The following is an 18,637-nucleotide window of genomic DNA, read 5'->3' as shown; positions in this document are numbered from 1 at the left end:
ACGATAAAAACCACCACACCCAACAACAAAACAACAAAAATAAGAAAAAAATTCATATCAAAACATCGGCATTAATGGATATTTTGAGATACAAAAATAAATTGAAACTATTGAATTACACGCGTATTGATATACTTAAACAGTTTCAACCTAAAATTCAAGACATAAAAACCAGCATATCTTATTAACACACATGCACATACATATATACATATATATATACATACACACATACATACATCACTTACATACACTCATACACTTACACACAAACATATTCACGCACGCACACACGCATAAACATACACAATATACAAATATACCTTGATATATACAAGTAAAGAGATTATATAAACAAAATATATACATAAACAAACAAATGAATACAAAGACATGAACAAAAATAAGCGTACAAACTACGTCACAAACACACACAAACAAACATTCGTCAACATAACCAACCACACAAAAATTCATCTACATACAAAAATACTAACATTCAAACCAAGACGAATGAAAAACAAACAAACAAACACAAAAAGTATAAACACACATAAAATAGAAACACACACACCATGTAAATAGACGTTATACAAAGACATATACAAAAATAAACATACAAACATATACATACAAACATACAAACATATACTTGCATACAAACACAAACATATAGATACAAACACAAACATATACCTGCATACAAATACAAACATACTAGCAAACTATACATACAAACACATTGGAGAGTTTCTGCCTAGGCAGCTTGAGCGGGCTTGAAGTACTTTATTCACTTTTCATCACCTCCCAACACTTCCGTTTGATCTCAGATACGCGCACACGCATTCTTTCACACGCACAATTAAGCATATGATACCCATTCTATTCGCTTCATATACAGAATACGCATATACCTACACACATATACACATACTTTACAATTTGTATATATATATATATGTACATACATACACACACATGCACAACATGACACTCATACACACACACATACAAAAACAAAACGCTGATTAGATGCACGCAAAAAAAATTCAGAATGTTAAAATAGAGACTTGCCAAATGAAATTGACACAGACACGCGTAGATCGAAATATCAATAAGCAAACAAAGGAACATACTCGTAAGTTTATAACAAATACGCACATACATACGTACAAACATAAGTGTACATATACATTATTTATAGAATTACACACCCATACACGCACGTACACGCAAACTCACACCTTTTGCAAGTGTACAATCAGCTATCCGCTTGGTCGGTGTATTCACATACTCAAGTATGTACTTGTATGCTTGTGTATGTGTATATATGCATGTATGTATGTATGTATGTGTGTAAATGTGTGTGTGCAAGCAAGCAAGCGTGTGTTTGTGTGTGTGTGTTTTTTTTATAGGATTAGGAGTTGAGTGTAAGTGTTATTACAGGCACTTGTGTTAATGCTGGTTTTACTGCTTGTGTGCAATGTAACTTCTGTACGAAAACATGTGGAGAAGGATGAGAAAAACCAAAACGAAACGAAACGAAACGAAGCGAAAAGTAGCGAAATATATGCACGCGATATTGAATTATGCATCAAGAGTGAATGAAATATCGAATATGTAAAATAGCAATAAATAAAATGAATGCCTCTTACTGATGGGTTGTTGTTGGAGTTGGATGCTGGTTGCATTAATCAACATTATAGGATGTACAGAAAACGAATGGATGAATGAAAGAACGAACAATAAAGTTTAGATTAATGAATAACTAATCAATAAACAAATGAACATAATTTATTTTTATTAACAAAACAAATGATCAGTGATAATAAAATTTATTTATTGGTTGTAGGAGTACTCGAGCGAAAGTAAATATTCGCAAATAAAAGAATTCTTGATTGAATGAACCGCAGAAAAACAATTTCCAATGCTTATTGCTTGCCGCTAAAACTTTAAATTAGTCAGATAGGCACGTGAACACGAGCGTGAACACGAGCGTGAACATCAGTGTGAACGCATGCAAACAAACGTAAAAAATCAACTAAGATTTTGGTGGTATGGTATCACATTTATAGATATACAATTATACATGCTAATGTACACCAAACACAAACACACACCAACAAATGTGCCAAACATACATAAATAAACTAAAATACAATCAAAAAATAGATTGTTTTACAAATTTTTCAATAGATTTTTATATTTTTTAAAAATAAAAATTAAAGATTTTTAATTTTTTTAAAATGAAAAATAGATTGTTTCACAACATTTATACAACCAACCAATTAATCAACCAGCCAGCCAGCCATCCAACCAACCAACTAACTAAATAACCAACCAACCAACCAACAAACTAACCAACCAAACAACCAACAAACCAACCAACCAACCAACAAACCAACCAACCAGCCAACCAACCAACCAACCAATCAAATCAACCAACCAATCAATCAACCAACTATCCAACCAACCAACTAATCAACCAGCCAACCAAACCAAACCAAACCAAACCATACCAAACCAAACCGAATATATATCCACAAATATATTTAGGACTGCAAATAACAATATCTTTGTTTAAATAAAATTTTGATATACCTACAAATGAAACACTCGATCAGACAGACATACTTGAGTAATCTAGCATACAAATTTATATACAAACATACTGAAAAACATACAAATCTATAACCAACCATACAAGCACGCATCAAAACACGCATACAAACATATAACAAAATATACAAATATGTTAACGAACATACAGAAGTTTTCAGAAAACTTGCAAACATTTTAAAAACCATATAAATCTGACAAAATTATTAACCAATTTAAAAACACACACATACATACAAACAAGCATACGTACAAACATTCAAACAAACATGCATACAAACAAACAAACATATAAATAAAGAAAGAAACATACCGACTTAGATCCAAAATGTGACCAAAGAGAATTGCATTTACGTTTTAATTCTTCACATGCTTTGTATCATTTCTTTTCATACAACGTATTCAGTTTTTATTACTCGCATATCTTTTTTTATAACTTTCATCTGAGCCTACGGATTTTAATCAAAAATCTCCACAATTATACACAGCCGTGTTGTAAACTGCTTTTCAAGATGATGATGATGATAATGATAATGATGATGATGATGATAATGATAATGATGATGATGATGATGACGACGACAATGATGATAGTGATGGTGATAATGATAATCCTGCTGATAATGATGTCGATAAAGATTACGATAATCATGATTAAGAAATTGATGAGGATGATTGATCTATAATAAACAGTCGCGTAATTATTTTAATATCATTTTAGGGTGATCACATCACAAACGCTGGTTGGTCTCGGAGTTCTGGCTGTCATCATGTTCATTTTAATTTTCTTGCATTCGTAATACCTTTGCACCGAGCCGAAAATGTTATCATGATGTAACATTATCATTTGTAGCTGACTTTTGGTTTGATGGTAATACAATACAATATAACGCAATACAATACAATACATTACAATACAATTCAATTCATTACATTACAATTCGATACAATACAATACAATGCAATACAATACAATACAATAAAATGCAATGCAATACAATACAAAATAACACAAAACAATGAATGCAATACAATGCAATACAATTCAATACAATACAATACAATTCAATACAACACAATACAATTCAATACAATACAATACAATTCAATACAACACAATACAATTCAATACAATACGATACGACGATCTCAAAACAAAACATCATCGTCATTGTTGTCGTTACAATTTCTAGCATCACCACTTTCATCTCTTACAGCCTCGTCATCATCATTACCACCATCACTACCACCATCATCATTTTAATCACCATCTTTTTCCATTTTCCTCTTCCTCCTCTTCCTCCCCATCACCACCATCTTCACCAGCACCACCGCCATCAACAACGATGACAACAAACACACGTACGTACAATTTGTTTGCACACGTTCAGCAAACAGAAACATCACGTGACGTGGCGTCTGCAATGATATCCGGTGTGCGTGCGTGTGTGCGTGCGTGTGTACTTGTTTGCGCGTGCAGTTATTTTTATCTGTACGTACATAGACGGATTTGTTTGTTTTATTTTTATGTTTGCATGGATTGTCATGCATTGAATAAAATTTGAGCCGAGCAAAGCAACACCTTCTTTTTGCAAGACACACACAGACACACACATAGACACACACACACACACACACACACACACACACACACACACACACACACACACACACACACACACACAGACACACACATACATACATACATACACATACATACACACTCTTTTTTCTCTCTCTCTCTCTCACATACAATTGTATGTTACAGAAAGATTGGAATTATGTTGTAAGTTACAATTTTTTGTGATGCTATGACCGTGTTAGAATGGGAAAAAATTGTTCCATTAGACGGAAAGCTTAAAAAATGCGAGTTCGTTACAATCAATAATATGTTAATAATTAAACAATTAACACACACACACGCACGTACATACACATGAACATAAACATACATGCAAAAGTTCATTTTCACAGACACGACACACAAACAAAACAACAACAAACACGCATTTATATAATACTTGTATGTACGCAAAACATGTTGAGTGGAGAATACAATCTCGAGGAAAGAATACAATAAAAACATCATCTTTGAAATCCGAACATCTGCTCTGCCTCTATTACGCCTCTGGGTGCAGAAATATTAAACACCGAAAAAGTATTGAGATAAAAAAAGTCTGACGAGATACAAGAAAAAAAATGATGAAAAAAAATTTAAAAACTGCAGACGAAACAAAACAAACTTAACAGTGGGTGAGGATTACATATCTTTCCATCGACATTGTTTTGTTTCTTTAAAATGGTTGTGTGGCTAGAGAAACATTAAGAAGAGATTGCATATTTACTTGATTCACAAACAAGAGGCTGCCATGTTGTTTTCTTCTGTATTTGTAGGTTTTTTTTCAGATTTTTTGTTTTTGTGTGCTGTGAATTTGTTAGCTGAATAACAGTTATAAATGAGTTATATGAGATAGAACTTTAATAGTGTGCACGAATTTCAAATATAAAATAAAACTTGAGAAATTATTCCAGGACACTTTCTTTGGCTTTAAAGTATTCAACAGAAATTTTTGCCAGCAAAAAATTTTTCTGTAATAAATCGAAATACAAGATATCATTTTTTGGGCGATAAAGAATCACGTAGTATTATATCAAAACACAATCATTTTATATGCAAATGATTTGCCATCAATAAACCAATAACAACAACATTAACAATAAAGCTTTTAACAACAGGATCAACAACATCTTGACCAAAAAGCAACACAAGTTGTTATTGATGTATGCATCAATAACAACAACAGCCAAAAATGTCAGTATACATACACCAAAATATTTACATTAACAACAACAACAATAACAAAACAACAACCACAACCACAACAACAACAATAACAACAACTAAACAACACCAACAACATTCTTAATAAAAACCACATAAACATAAACACACACACAAAGACACATATAACGGACAACATCAACGAAATGACACATAGCTGTCAAGTTTTGCGGTGGTTCAAGGTCAACTAATGACGTTGTCAAAACATTCAGTTAAGTGAGTGTCTGTCTGCCTGTCTATGTGTTTGTGTGCTGTTGTCTGTGTGTGTGTGTGTGTGTGTGTTGGTGTGTCTGTCTATAAATATGTGTGTCAGTGTGCGTATTTGTTAATGAATGTGTGTGCTGGTCTGTTTGTATCTGTCTGTCTCTATATACGTCTGTTTTTCTGTTTGATTTTTTCTGTATGGTTTCTTGGTTGTTTGTTTAGCTGTGTGTCTATGTGAACCATTTAGGTATGTGTTTGTTTGCTTGTGTATTTGTGTGTGTAAAAATGTTTGTAGTTATTTATTTGTTTGTCTATGTTGGTGTCTGCTGATGTATGAGTAAGCGTTCTTTTGAGTCCTTCCATGCCCACATTGATAGGTTTAAAAGGCTAACATGGGAATTGGGACGCATACATGGATTAAATTCTCGTAAGTGTAAAAAAAATTAATTTGTATTATGTATGCGCCAGGGTTTAATTTGATATTTAATTGTATAATAACTAATTAGTAATTAGTAACACCGTAATTCACACAAAACACTAGGATACAATTAACTTTTTGAAATTCTTTTTCATATGATCCTTATGAAAAAATTACAATCAACTAAAATAGTCTCTATTAAAATTTAAGTTCTCATTAATTAAAAAAAAAAGAAGAAGAGATGATGATGATGATAGTGACGATTTGATGAGTTGGATGCCAGCCAATGATGGTGAAGATGACGTCACGAACGATGATTATGATGCAAATGAGGTAGAGACGCAGCAGATGACCTTATGATGACGATAAGGATACTGATAACAGCCTAGAATGAAAAGATGAAGAATGCAGATAGCAAACGATAGCATATTGATGACATCATTGATGACGTAACACGATGACGTGTTGCCTTTCATAACAGTCAATAAAGTAGCAAAAGCGAGCCAAACTAGTGTGAGATAGGAAGGGAGGAATGAGGATGATGATGGAGATGATGATAATGGTGACGATGAAGGTGGAGGTGATGATGACGATGGTAATGATGAAGATGACGATGATGACGACGATGAGGATGATGATGATGATGAGGATGATGATGATGATGATGAGGGTGATGACGATGATGATGATGATGATAGTGATGATAATAGTGATGATAATAGTGATGATGAAGAGGAGGAGACTAATGACTATAAAGATGACGGTATGAAAAAATTAAAATTTTAGTATTCATAATAAATGAGTGAGTGATGCTAACGATTAGCAATATCGGCTAATGATGATGCTCTACTGATGAATGGGATGAAGAAAATTATGTCGTTGAACCAAAATTAATAAATAAAATATTGAGTGAGAACGATAACGATGATGAAGATGTGAGGATGGTATGAGGATGATGATGACGACGAAGATGATGACGACAAAAATAATAACACGATCTACACAATATTGTAACCATTACAATGATGAAGTGCGTCATCATCTTCATCGTCGTCATCATCTGCATCGCTGGCGTACAAATTAATAAATTTTATAGCGGTATTTTATCATCATTGTTATCAGTAGTAATAATAATAATAATAATAAAAAGAAGAAGAAAAAGAAGAAGAAGAAGAAGAGGAAAAAAAAGAAAATGATTGAAGAAGTTCAGAAGATCGCCTTTAAAATCCACAACATAAAAATAAATTTAAAAACCAAAAATAACATAAACATAGAAAACAAAGAATAAACCAAAACTTGGGTGTTATTTCGTCTAGAATTTTAATATTTATTACGCGATGTAAAGAGAAATTTAAAAAAAAAACAATAACATAAACAAAGAAAATAAACTAAAAATTTAAGCAAAAATGTTTGGATAACAACAAATAACAACAACATTAACAGCCATAACATAGAAATCAAAATAAACAACACATGAACAACCACACAAACAACGACAACAGCAACACATCAAACATAAACAAACAACAATATAAAAAGCAGCAACAACACAAACAACAACAACAACATAGACAAACAACAACACAACAATGTAAACATCACACGTGTCACTGCAGAAAAATGACTGTTGAACGATTGTTTAATGATGTAATGATTAGCTATGTTCAATAAACATAAACACAAATGTTTGCAAACGAACACACAAATACATAAACACTCATACATATAAACAAACAGAAAAACACATAAACATAAACGCACGTATAAAAAAAAACATATAAACATACACACACAAACAAACAAAACTACAAAACAAACATAAACACAAATGTTTGCATATATATGATAAACATAAATACATAAATATAAATGGGGCAATAATTTATATAAACATACAAACAAACCGACAAACAAATAAACCAATAAACTAACCAACTTTATGCAATAGCACATGTTTTTCTGTTCGTATTAAAAGATACTTACATACATAAATTACATAATGTATAAAGTTTCGGCTTTTAAAACATAAAGTTAATACCAGCACACGCATGCACACACAAACACATATAAGTATATAATATATATATATATATATATATATATAATATATTGAGAGAGAAAGAAAGAGAGAGAGGGAAAGAGAAAGAAAAATTCTTTTCTGTATTAAAATGATAGGTATTTGTATATTTGGGTATTGGAATAGACACAAACAAACATTGATTAATAACGCATGTGTTGTGTGAATATGTGGTTATTTCGAGTTTTTTTTTTATCAATTATCATATATTAAACTAAAAATTTTTACCAGGACCTAGTAAACCATGTTTGTTTGCTAGTTTGTTGGTTTGTGCGCGTGTATGTATGTTTGCTTTCATGCTTTCACGATATGAATGTATAAAGTTTGTGTAATTTTATCATTGTATGCATGAGTGTTTGTATATGATATACATGTATGTATGTATGTATACTCTTGTATGTGTGTGATTGTATGTTTATGTATGTATTTATGCATTGTTCATGTATGTATGTGTGTCTGTGTGCGTGTTTGTATATGTGGATGTATTTATAAATGCATTGGTTGGTATGTAATCATGATATGCACGTGTGTATGTTGTATCATACATGTGCGATCAATTAGATGCAATTAGTTTTCATTTAAATCTTGTGAGCTGATGAGCACTGAAATCATCAACGCTAGTTTTTTTCATCACTCATTCATTCGTTTATTCATTCATTCGTCCATGCGTTCGTTCATTTGTCCATTCATTTGTTCATTCATTTGTTCATTCATTCATTCGTTCATACTTCATTCATTCATAAATGTTTTAAAACTTTTTTTACTGACGTGAATAGTTATAAAATAATAAGACTGTATTGGTTGATTCGAGAATAAATTTGGACTCTGAAAGGAAGTTGAAATACGATCAGGTAGTCATCTCTGGCTCGGGAGTGTCTGATTTCGCTTTTTTACGTCAGAAGTTTTAAGTTTATATTTTTTAATTTATCTTCAATTTTTTTCACATACCATTATTTTGATGTGAGATTCTGTCATGAAACCGTATGTACGTATTTATGTTTGCATTTGCGTGCGTGTATGTGTGTGTGTGTGTGTGTGTTTGTGTGTGCTATAACAATACTGATAACAGATGTTGATGACATCAACAAACAAACAACAACTACGACATCAACAGACAAACAAACAACAGCAAAGTATAAAAACATCAACAAAGAACAAAAACAACAAAACAACAACTAGAAACAAAGAATCGAAACTTCAATACAGTATCTCTCTGACCGGCATTAGCAATAAAAAAATTACTGGCGATATATGTAACCAATGGTAAGTGATGCGAACAGAAAGAAATGTAAAACTAAAGAACGTAAACCAGAGCAGCAACAACAAAAAAGATGAACATAAACTCTTCAACAACTAAACAACAACAACAAAATAACGCGCAACAAACAACGACGAAGCAGCATTAACATGTTCACCAGCAACGAATCAAACATTAATATCACTATGAACAACAACAAAAACCAAAAATAACGAAAACAATATAACATAACTCTAACAGAAATGAACCATTTAAAAAAAACCATTAAGCATTGCACGACAAAAAAACTCACAAACACGAGATAATAAACATCCTCTCTTTCTCTCTCTCTCTTTCTCTCTCACAGCCACACACACACACACACACACACACACACACACACACACACACACACACAAATATATATATATATATATATATACAAAAATGAGAAAATAGACAGAAACATATATCTGATATCACTTTTATACATAAAACATACACCGAAACATTTGGTGCACCCAAAAAACTGAATCACATAAAATGACTCTTGAAACTAACTCGAAAACTAGATTTGAACTGGTATTTTCTGTTTGGTCCTACTCAGTCACAACTATCATTTAATTAATTAATTTATTTATTTTATAATTCACTCATTCAATCATTTGTTCATTCATTCATTTATTTATTTATCTATTCGTTCAATCGTTCTTTCGGTTACTAATTATTCAATAATTAATGGTTTTAATAAAGGGATTAGTATCAACAGTTATTATTTATCAACTCTGCCTGCATTAGCAAGAAACTTGTACTTGGTAGCGGGACAGATAAGTTAGCCTATGACTCTCTATAAATCCATCCATCACATTTTTATGGTATTAATTTGTATATATCAACATGAGACTGTTTATAATACACGAAAATGTATCTACTCTATTATGTTAAAAAAATATGTAACGTGAGAAGGATTTATTAAAATTAGACAATAGTTTTAACTGGTTTTTAAGCACTTCCAACAGATGTTTTTCCAACATGTGAGTGTGTTCAGTTTCATGATCAATCTAAAATCAAATTAGGTACTTAGCTATTAAAGGATGGATTCTTTAGAGTGGAGAGAGTTGTCCCGCACTAAGTTAGCCTTATAAAAAATGAATTGAAAAAGTCAGAACCTACACGCAGAAAACCATTTACCCATATGCAATATAAAAATTAATTTAGTATAAATAACTTAATAATATATATATGCAAAGTTGCACAAACATATACACATACACGAACAAACAAACACACACAAACACATATATATATAATAGAGAAATCATATAGACGCACAGTGCACACACACACACCAATATATATACACTTACATACATTTTATATACACTACATAGGACTGTTAACATCGGATTAATTCTTATAAGGAGCATGAACGAGCGAATGAAACAAACAAGTGTTGCGCGTGTTTGCAAGATGTGAAAAACATGTTCGTTCGTTCGTTCGTTCGTTCACTAGTTTGTTTGTTAATTTGTTTGTTTGTTATAATGGATATTATAAACTGACATTTATTTTTTTGTTATTTTGCATTTTTTTATTCACTAAAAGTTTGTGTGAATAAATAAATTATGTAGCTTGTTGATCATATAAAAATTAATATAGTGAACAAGAGTCATTTGCATGTATTTGAATATATGTATATATCTTTTGATTAACGCTGATAATTGTTTGATAAACAACAAGTAAATTGAGTGATAACAACAACAACAACAACAAAAACAACAACAAGCATCAACGTTTATTACACTAACAACCAACAGCAACACACCTAACCAACTGATAACTTTATTGAATGATTTATTTAGTAATGTTTGTCTATTTATGATTCAGTTGTCTAAAACGTCGTTTGAATATTGCTAATTTTAAAAAATTAGAATAAATATTAAATAAAATTAATGTAACTTATCAATTATATTTTATTTATCTCAATTAATTTATAAAAATAACATTATTTTATCAAGAAAATTTCGGTTAGTAAACTTAGAACACTTTAGCAATGAATGAGTGATGTATCATGTTTTTTTAAATCTAATTTTTATTTAACGTAACACTGAGAAGTATAAATTGCTAATGATGTATTACTACTAAAAATTACTACACATTAACATTCTTGTCTTTAATTACTTTAATTGTGTCAGTAGTAATGATAACAGTGGTAATAGTATCGTAATAGTTGTAGTAATTATAGTAGCAAAATGTTAAACTGAAATTATTTTTTCTGATTAGTTGCCTGTTATTATCTGTCTTTACTTTAACAAACCTAGATTTTACATCATAAGGTTGCATCATGAACTTGTGTTTTCCAGTTAACTAACTCTATCCTGTATCTTTATTAGCAATTCTTCCGTCCAATCCATCCAATCCTTCGTGTTGCTGATCCATATCCTTCTTCGCCTTCTTTTTCGGATCCGGACATCGTCACAGTATTATTATTTCATTATTTATTTTATTATTATTTTGTTAGGTGCAGTTAAATGAAATAGATGTTGTTTAGCGCGTGGCGTGCCTGCCGACAAAGAAGACATTAATTAAATCCAATTAATTTTATATCTAGCCTTTTATTCAATCTAAATTGATAGTCTTTTTTTCAGAGGAATTTCGTTTTTCAATGTCGTATGTTTTGCGAGTTAAATTTTGATACGTTTAATTTTTTTTTTCATGGAATATTTTTTTATTTTTTACGTGTCTCTTTCTTTCTTACACTCTCTCTTCCACTCTTCCCCCCTCTCTTTCTCTTTATATCTGCTTCTTCTGTTCTCTTTGTCTGTCTGTCTGTCTGTCTCTAGTTCTTTTTTGCCTTTATTTCTTCATCGCCTCATCCAGTTTTACTTGGTTTGATGTTGGGTTAAAAAAAGTAAAAGAAAACATGGCGTCTTGTTATGATAATATTGTGGGTTCTTTTTATTATGTCGATGTTTGCTGGTTTTCAGTCGTTAGAATGTTTGTTGTCATGATTTGTTGTTGTTGCTGTTGTTGTTGCTGTTGTTATTGTTGTTGTTGTCGTAAGGAATGCTATCATCGTTGTTAGTGTTGTTGTTGTTGTTAGTGTTAGGAATGTTGTTGTTGTTGTTGTTGATAAAGTTTTGCAGTTGTTGTTTGTTAGTGTTAAGAATGTTGTTGTTGCTTTTATTGATGTTTTGCTGTTACCTGATTCTTATTGTTTTTACTGCTTTTGCTAATGGTACCGCTATTAATTTATATCTTGTATGTGAGAGGTGTTTGTCTACATTTTGTTGTTGTTGTTCGTTCGTTCGTTTGTTTGTTTTTTGTTTGTTTGTTTGTGTAATTTGTTTGTTTGTTGTTACTCTCGTTTCTTTGTTAGTTTGGATGGTTTGTTTACTTGTGTGAATGTTCATTGTATTGACATTGATATATAACATTAGAGTTAATATAGTAATTGTTCCTCACTGGCATGTAAATCTTCTTAATGATGATGCTCATACTCATGACTTTGACACGCGCAAACAACAAACACACACACAAACACACACCCACACCACACGCAACCACAAAAACACACTCACACCACACACGCACATACATGCACGCACAAAGACATCTTCCAAACACACGCACGCACCCACAAACGCACACATTTTTATGTGGTTTTAAATGCACAGACACACAGATGCATACTTCCACACACGAGAAAGTACATTGTACAGAACATTCAACAACCACAAACACACATGAGATCACGTACACACAACGCAACACGTACGCAAATAAAGAACGACCTGCAAAATTTTCTAATAATCCCTCACAATTACATTTATCAGATAAAATAAAAATAATTATATTATTGTTATTACTATTATTATTACAATTTATTACAATATTAACATTTTATTTTATTTTATTATATTTTTTTTATTTCATTTTATCTATTTTGATTTGATTTTATGTCTTTTGCAATAATAAAAGAGTTCAAAAATTAAAAATGCATATTTTAAAATACCCATGATAAATTATATTAAGCTATCTTGTTTACACAAAATTATAAGTTTTATTAATTAAATTAATTAGTAACGTACAATAAAAAAAACATGCACACACACACACACACACACACACACACAGGCACAAACACCAACATGATCACACAAACACACACACGCACACTTGCATGCATCCAGATTAACACACATACAAACAGACTTGACTAATTAAACTTTCGCTCATAAACATAAACCACCCGCAACAACAACAGAACCAATTGTACACATTCATGATCTCTTCATTGTGTGTTTTGTATTAATTTGTATCTTTATCCGTTTGTATCCAATTGTATCTCTTTGTATCTGTCTGTATTTGTGCATCTGCTTTGGCTTGTATCAATTTTTTTTCATTTTATGTTTCATCTTTCTAACTTTTCAAATTTTTGAATTGCAATACATTTGATATATCAATACATATTTTTTGCTTCTGTAGTGGTACCTCTGATAGATAAACTGATATATACCGCGTGAAAGTTGAAACATAATTAACAATTTATCTGTCATATAGCAACTCATGTATTTATTATCAGCCTGCCTCGTATAGCAACTTGTGTATTTGCTTGGAAACAAGTCAAGTCTGCCTACAGTCTACCACTGTCTGTCTACAGATCTGTTGCAGCATCTCTTTATTGTATGCGTATGTGTGTTTGTATCTGTGTGTGTTTGTGTGCGTGTGTTTGTTTGTGTATGTGTGTTTGTGTGTGTGTTTTGTTGCTGGCTTGTTTTGTTTCTCACATTTCCTCACCATGCCTATATTTCTATTTTATTACCCCAACTAACCCTACATAACATTATAAACTGATTTGAAATTGTGCACCAGTCTATTTGACACACACACACACCACACACACACACACACACATGTAGATATGTATATAATTATTTGAATACTTGAATAAAAATAAATATATAGAGGAATAACTACCATCTCAGCCAAACACACGCACACCAAACACACGCACACCAAACACACGCACACCAAACACACGCACACAGATGTATAAATAATATATGGCATGTGTATGAATACATGAATACTAACGTGCATGTTTACAATTAAATTAACATTCATACACAATTACGACGTGTATAATTAAGATGGATACACGTACACAAACTTATATCAAAGTATCCACAAATCTGACACATACAAATGTATATATATATATACGCATATATATACACGCACACAGATATGTATGTACGTACATCTGTGCACAATTACTAACACGATAACCTATCAAAATCGTTTAAATGTGAAACAATGGAGCACTCGAGTTGGCTGATCGGACAAACATTGGATAGACTGAAAAGCATTTCTACATATAAATGTAACTATACTGCCTACATATAAATGTATCTAACATTTCATCATGTAAATGTATCTTACATTTCATCATGTAAAAGTATCTTATGTGAGTGATTACAACCATCCGTATCATATGGATGCAATCATTCACTTAGGCACATCCATGCATTTCTTATATATAAGCACAAGGTCGGATTTGCAGGTTTGGACTTTTGGAGGTCATGGGTATCGAATGCATACATATATATACTCACAGAACACGCACACAGGCAAACACGCATATATATACACACACACACGCATACGTATATATATACTCACAGAACACGCACACACGCACGCACACATATAAATACGCATGTATTTGACCTTTGAACCCGAATCAATGAATGAATAAAATAGAAATTTTTTAACGATAAGAGTAAACATTAAATTAAAGGCCGTTTAATTTCTTTCAAATTTAGAAATTATGTCTTGAGGTTGAATACTAATATAAATAATTATTACTATTAATTTAATTAATTAATTAATTAATTTTTACAATAATAAAAAGAATAATAAATTATTATCCTGAATAAGAAATAACATTTAGAATACATTAATATAAATTGCATAAAAACAATAATAAAATCGCATAAACATTGTACTCACAGACAACAACAAATCACATCAACAACAACATAAACAGCAACAAAATCACATCAACAACAACATACACAACAACATACACAGCAACAAAATTACATCAACAACAACATACACAGCAACAAAATCACATCAACAACAACAAAATCGTGAGAATTTTTCATCAAAAGTAAAATCTAGTTAACAATTTATTGGTTTAAGAACTTAGGAAAACCAAAACAGTAGACATTAAAGGCACCATCAGCAGAAATAACATTTATCACGACAATAATAATAATTTTAAAATCATTTATTGACAATAAATAACACTTTCAGTAATAATATCAACAAATTATCAACAAAAAGAGTATACAATGATTGTAAAAAAATAAATAAAATGAGATCAATTTACAAAGATCAAAAGAATGGGCCACTCATTCTCTCCCGCATATTTTTTTACCACATTCCCTAAATGTACAATTTTGTTTGTTTGTGTGTTTGTATGTGTATGTTTGTTTGTGTCTGTCTGTGTATGTTAGTGTGTCTGTTCTTCTTTTGTTTTTTGTATTAGTTAATGTCTGTACGTGTGTTGTGAGGTTGTTTGTATGTTTGTGGATCTATGTTTGTACTTGTATGTCTGAATGTGTGTGTGTTTGTTTGTCTAGACGAGTCAATTATCTGATGACCAACAATTTGAGAACAATATTGTTGCATTTTCATTTTGTCTGCAAAGGACCAAAAATTTGGAATAACATTTTTAAAAATGCCATTTGCTACGTTCAAAAAGAATTTTAAATTGGTTTTGCTAAATTTTAATGACGGAAGAAATATGTAATTTATGTATGCCATTCGATCCATATTTCTCATTACTTTCTGTTTGACATACGTTAATTTGTTTACATTTGGGTTCAGGTGGCTGTGCTAGATGAGCTTCATTGCAGTAAATAAAAGATCGTATCGTATCATATCGTATCGTATCATATCGTATCGTATCGCATCGTATCGATATCTGCACGTCTGTATGCGTCTGCATTGATTTTTTTTGCATCTAGTGATGTGCGTGTAAATCAGTATAAACTGAAAAAATGAGGTTCAATAAAGCATTTAATTCATAACCTCTGAAAAGTATCTAAAAGAAAATAATAATAATAATAATAATAATAATAAAGATATTAGTAATATCATCAACGTTATTATTTATCATTTTGTTATCGTTATCAAGTTTGCATGCTGTCATCACCGTCGTCTTCATCTTTTTCTTTATCTCTTTTTGCTTTCATCTTCATCATCAGCCTCTTCATCATCACCAGCTTCCTTATCATCATCTTCACATCATCATTATTGTTTTCTTCTTCATCTTCTTCATCATCTCATCATTCCATTAAAAATATGTAATGAAAAGATAAACAAATATATGGGCCAATTGAACGGTAGTTACACGCTTAATAAAAATACCACAGCCACAATAACAACAGCAATAATAACTACATTAAAAACAGCAGCAACAACAACAACAACAAACGTGACATTTTTAATGACATTTCCAAAAACATTAAAACGTTATAAAACATGAAGCACAGCAATTACCAAAAACAAAAAATAACAACAACATCCGCTATGACATCATTAACAACATCAAAAACACACGCACACGCCATTTGAACGCTATAAAATGTAATTACATTCTGCTTGTTATTTCGAAACAAAATTATATTTATTAACATAAGAAACATTTAACCAATTGTATACACGTACACAAAATACACATTCATAAACCATTCATAAACACACCTACACACACACATGCACACTTACACACCTACATACCTACACACACACACATACATGCACACGCATTACACGAGCAATTTCGCCCATGTAGGTAAATAATTTGAAAATATCTGAAGAAAGGCATACATACAAAATTGACAACAACATAACAAGAACTACACGAAGAAAGATAACGACAACAATGATAAATGAACACACACGCGCGCACACACACACACACACGCACACACACACGCACACAAACGCCGCATACATATGTTCGAATTAAGATAAATTACTCTTGATATTTGCATCAGCATGCAAACAAATATTCAACACATAAATTTTCAAGAACATTCATAATCATCTGCGTCGATAGTTATAAGCGCAACGCCACACGCACGCACGCACATCCAACAAAACAACAACCTTTTTATAAAGAAACTCATTCATACAGACACCGTGCTTTAAGTATTTTCTTATCAAAATTTGTTGAAAGATCGGTTTTTTCTTTCTATTTTGTCTTCCTTAACTTTAAATTCTTATCTTTATTTTCTTATTTTCTCTGCTTCTCTTTTTCTTTCTTCCTGTTCTCCTCTCTCTTTCTTCTTTTTCTCTCTTTCTCGTTCTCTTTCTCTCTTTCTCTTTCTCTCTCTTTCTCTTTTTTTTTCTCTTTCTCGGTCTTTCTCGTTTTTGCTTTTTTTCTGTTCTATTTTTTATTCAATTTTTCGATTTCCTATAATTTTTCTAAACCCTCATATAAAAGTGTATATTGGTACATATAGTATAATACATACATGTTGTATGGCTCTATGAGAGCAGTTAAATTAAATCTCATTTCATGATTTATAAACCGGCATATTTTTTTCGCAAGCACGGCATGATCAAAATTGAAAACTTGAATTAATTAATTTTGAAATCTTTCTCTCTCTCTCTCTCTCTCTCTCTCTCTCTCTTTCTCTCTCTCCCTCTCTCTCACACACACACAGAAGATGTAAAACACAGGACATATTTGCACACACACACTCACTCACACAAACACACGCACTCACACATACACATAAATACACACACACACGTGCAAACGCACACACGCCTCACTTGTGCAAACGCACACACGCCTCACTTGTGCAAACGCACATACAAACCAGCAATACCAGCAAACATTTAAACATTCACACACAGATAGACACACATACACAGAAGCAGGCAAACAGACAGACAAACAGACAAACCGACAGACAGACAGATACGCAAATGATACGTTATTAAGTGACATACACCGCGTGTGCATCTGACGTACGTCAAATGAAACAATGGCATTAAGCGGCAATGACTTACAATAAAATAACTGCCACATTTCAATCACAAACAACAATAGCAATGATAACAATAATAATAAATAATAATAATTAATAATAATAAATAATAAAAATAAGAATAACCACGGAGATAATAGCAAAAAGCAATTGCACATAAACAATA

Source organism: Helobdella robusta (assembly GCF_000326865.2).
Source record: "Helobdella robusta unplaced genomic scaffold HELROscaffold_8, whole genome shotgun sequence".
NCBI classification, from domain to species: domain Eukaryota; kingdom Metazoa; phylum Annelida; class Clitellata; order Rhynchobdellida; family Glossiphoniidae; genus Helobdella; species Helobdella robusta.
The sequence above is the reverse complement of the archived record's forward strand: the minus strand, read 5'-3'. Positions refer to the sequence as shown.